Raw genomic sequence first — 3,976 nt, 5'->3', positions numbered from 1 at the left:
GGCGCAGCCTCCGTGTTGCCAGATCCAGCTATTATAAGCGTTTTTGGACTTGTCTTTTCCACTTAATTTAACACTTTGGAAAGTTAATAAAGTAGGAAGTTTCAGTTTAGAGTCAGCGATACCTTTATCTTATCGTATATGCAAAAGATTGGAAATAATTTCGGTTTATTTTTTATTTATTTTTTGTTTATTTTAGTATCCATGTCTGGCAACACTGCATCGCCGGCACTTAAGCAATCAAAAAAGCCCATGGACAGGTTTTTGCTGACAGGATACGACATTCGCAGGGGCGTGTCCACGTGGTGGCCAGGGGTGGCACCGCCCCCCCCTGAAATTTGGCTGGCCGTCTCTGTCACTCTTTGTTTAGTGAGTGTACACGATGTATTATAACATACATCGTACCGCAAACACAACCTCCTACAGTAGCATTTAACACTAGTAGCCTACACACAGATCTGTAGAACAAGTAGGTTACAGAATTAAATGAAATAGCCTACGCAAAAACTAGCCATGAAGAATTCAATGCTATGTCATTCAGTATAGTTAATTTTTCACAAATCATGCTATAAACGTTAATAAGAGCACTAGACAAAGTTATTGTAGTTATGTATTTGCAATATTGTTGCAATAAACAACTGATAAAATTATCCACCCTTAAATATAGTAAAGTATTAACCAATTTTGATGCAATAAATAGGGTATGATTTAAAAATAATCATCCCTCCAAAACAGAGAAAACATCTTTCACAAACATCTACATGTCTGTCTCATTTAAAGTGTTTATAGTGTATATAATGAGTTGTATTTGTAGGGGTTATTATAACACAGTTCTTTAACACCAACCCCCATCATCAAATGATCCATTTTGATCCATTTGTCACACTAACTGACAGGCTTTTCACAATACTTTAACAATTAAATCTACTCTGAACATTTGGATTAATCTAATTAAGCCAGAGATGCTGTGACAGTGCTCACCTGTGCAGCCAGCGCAACCACAACATAAAGCCAAACTGTACATCACCTGTATGATGCAGTGTCCCTCTGAAACTCTTATAGTCCTTGATTGCAGATGCGTTTCAGCTCTCTGATGGCACGCGCGTCTCTCAATCCAAACCGCTAATAAAAGTGTCGCGTGTGCTGTAAAGTTCAGAAGCGCTTCTGGCAGGAGAATGAGAAGCAGAAAGAAACTCTCCTCACAAGGGAAATACTTTAACTGAACAGAAGCTGAAAGGGGGGCTAGGGAACGAGAGGTGGAGTAAAGGAGTTCATAAAATTTCCACGTATGATGTAATTTGGCCATACACAGAGCCTCCGAAACTTTTGTGGCTAACATGCGCAAATCCTATTTATGTCGACAGTCATCTTGATCCGTTTTGAGCCATAATACATCATCGGACGGAACAAAGACGGCCTTTTTTTGCTAATATTTTTTTTACATGATGTCATATTCCCTTTTGCATAATACAATGCTATATTGGTTTGGCTCAAACACCTTAATCAAAACCCAATTCAATTAGAATAATTTCTACGAATTTTGTCCTTCAAATTAAAACTAATTTCATCACATTTTTGCTATGCACTTTAGCTGTGAATTTCACTGCAATTAATAAAACGGCACTGGCATTAGTGTAACAACTCAAGTTCAATTACATATTGCATTCAAGATAGGCTATTCATTTTATGAAGTTACAAAATCTAAAAGGTACATCTTTATACCTTATTCACCCCTGGTACATATTAGCTTTTCACTTCACATGTTAACTGATGGACTTGAGTCATGTGGACTACTTGTGGATTATTGTGATGTTTTTATCAACTGTTTGGACTCTCATTCTGACGGCACCCATTCACTGCAGTGGATCTATTGGTGAGCAAGTGATGTAATGCTACATTTGTCCAAATCTGTTCTGATGAAGAAACAAATTCATCTACATCTTGGATGGCCTGAGGGTGAGTAAATGTTTGGCACATTTTCATTCTTGGGTGAACTATTCCTTTAAGCTACAGATATTAATGTTATTCATTTTGTCCTGGGCTGTTACAATGTCGTTATTCCAGCCTAGAATATTCACAGAAGTAAAGTGTGACAACCAGCCCTGTATATGCTACACATTTCATACTACATCAGTGATTTATTTCAAGATTTGTTTCTTATTTTCTCAATTTCCCAAAATCCCAAGTGCTGTTTTCAAATATTGTGCCACTTGGTCACAAACATCCATCATATTAATTAGTCTTCTGGAGCAGCAACTTTAACACAAGTGGAAAGCAGAAACACAAGGCTTCATTCAGCAGCCTGGCCCACCCTGTTGTTCCTCTCAAACGTTCCTCTCTGAGGAACATGACAACGTATCCCATTGAATAGAGTCACTATTTGAGAACCTTGCAATGTCTCACAAGACATAAGAACACGGAGTACCCAATAAAGAACGCTGTGTGCTTGGTGTCAAAGTTTAGGAAAAAAGCTGCAGCGTGACATTTAAGATCTGATTTCCATTTATTCCTGAAGGTGTCTAATTTGTGATGATGTAAATCATGCTAATATGAAAATGTTCCTTAAATCTCACCTTCTCTTAGACTATCCATCTCTCCATCATTAACATACCGATTACACTGCAGAGATACAGAGAGAACCAGTCATGAGTGCCGTTTAAACTCAGTTTAGGTTTAGATGGGAGGGACATTCTCTGTTTCTTTTGGATGGTGATTAAAAACTGTAACTGAACTGCTTGGAATGGACTTCAAAGAGGAGGTTCCCACTGTGAGTTTGTGTGAGAGCTTTGTCCTCTTTGCTTTTATTCTGCAGTTTGTGTGTATGAAATGAGATGCAAAGGTATGTTTGAAATTTGCCCTGGTTTGTTAACCTGCTCAGGTTAACCTGTGTCCCTTGACACCTTTAAAGAGACACAGTACCTTAAAGCCCCCTCAAAATACAAAATATATCTTCTTACTTCCAGAAAGCAATGTGTTTAAATTAAAAACTTTTAACCAAACGTTTGAAAAAATGTAAATTAAATCATTATCACACAGTAGTGCTTCAGAAGAGTTTGAGTAGAAAAGGGACAGCCTATTCATCAGATTTTAAGCAATCAAGCTGACGTTTGGTGATTGACGTTGACAACACGCACAGTTCCAAGTGAAGCCTTCGGGGACCTGTGGACATTTCGCTGTCCTGAAGGGCTCTTTTCATCAAAAAGGCCAAACTATTGAAAGACATCAGGCGTTCTCCTCACTGACAATCTTGTTTCTATAGAGGAAGAGAAAACTCAGGTCTCTGGGGAGATAAAAAAGCTTCTTCGCAAGCCTGTGTGAGGAAACAGAATTCCTCAGGGCAGTTGTCACTCCAGGTGCTTTCTGTCATTCTGTGTGGTGGCACTGAACTGTTTTCCCTACTACCTACCGAGAAGAATGAGGAGAGGTAAAGTGCTGCCTCACCTCCAATCTAAAAAGACATTATGGACCTTTGAATTTAACTGGTGCAGTTATACGTCTTACTGACTCCACAAAATTGATTTTTTTTTATACATTTGTCTATAGAGCGAGTTTGAACCTGACATAGACGAATGACCGTATTAGTTTTGTATAGTTTTTGCTACTGCTATATCTAACATAATCTGACCCAAGAAGTTTTGCACTCAGTGGCTCCCTGCTGTCAGGAAATAGACTTTCTTTCACAGGGAGCGCCTTCACATAGTATTTTTGGACAGCGAAGAACATATTTATTTTCCTGCTGGAACTGAACAGTGCATTGTACGCCATAGTTTCTAGAGCACAGTGTAAGTCCCAGAGCTGAGGAGAAGGACGCCAGCTCTCTCTCAATAGTGTCCATTTATACCCCTCACTTAAAGCTGCTGCATGCCTCATTTCATCTGCTAATTGTCACTGTTTTGTGCATCACACAGAGATTTACTGGTATGTCATTGAGTCATTTAAATATTATACACAAAAAACATGTACATCCTTTAGAAGATGC

At 38.6% G+C, this 3,976-nt stretch overlaps 1 protein-coding gene across 1 annotated transcript in view; it reads right to left on the bottom strand.

The window, feature by feature from the left end:
• The window catches only part of LOC107707857 (aggrecan core protein-like), a 20,155-nt gene extending 19,060 nt beyond the window's left edge, over window positions 1–1,095 (bottom strand). Inside the window, exon 1 of the mRNA XM_016511959.1 lies at window positions 1,025–1,095. The gene's annotated coding sequence lies outside the window, so the exon portion shown is untranslated. The remainder of the gene's footprint in view (window positions 1–1,024) is intronic.
• Window positions 1,096–3,976: the final 2,881 nt, after the last annotated feature.

This window comes from Sinocyclocheilus rhinocerous, unplaced genomic scaffold (assembly GCF_001515625.1).
Source record: "Sinocyclocheilus rhinocerous isolate Xijiao unplaced genomic scaffold, SAMN03320098_v1.1 scaffold2340, whole genome shotgun sequence".
Lineage (NCBI taxonomy): Eukaryota > Metazoa > Chordata > Actinopteri > Cypriniformes > Cyprinidae > Sinocyclocheilus > Sinocyclocheilus rhinocerous.
Note: the sequence above shows the minus strand (reverse complement) of the source record. Positions and strands in the feature narration are given on the sequence as shown.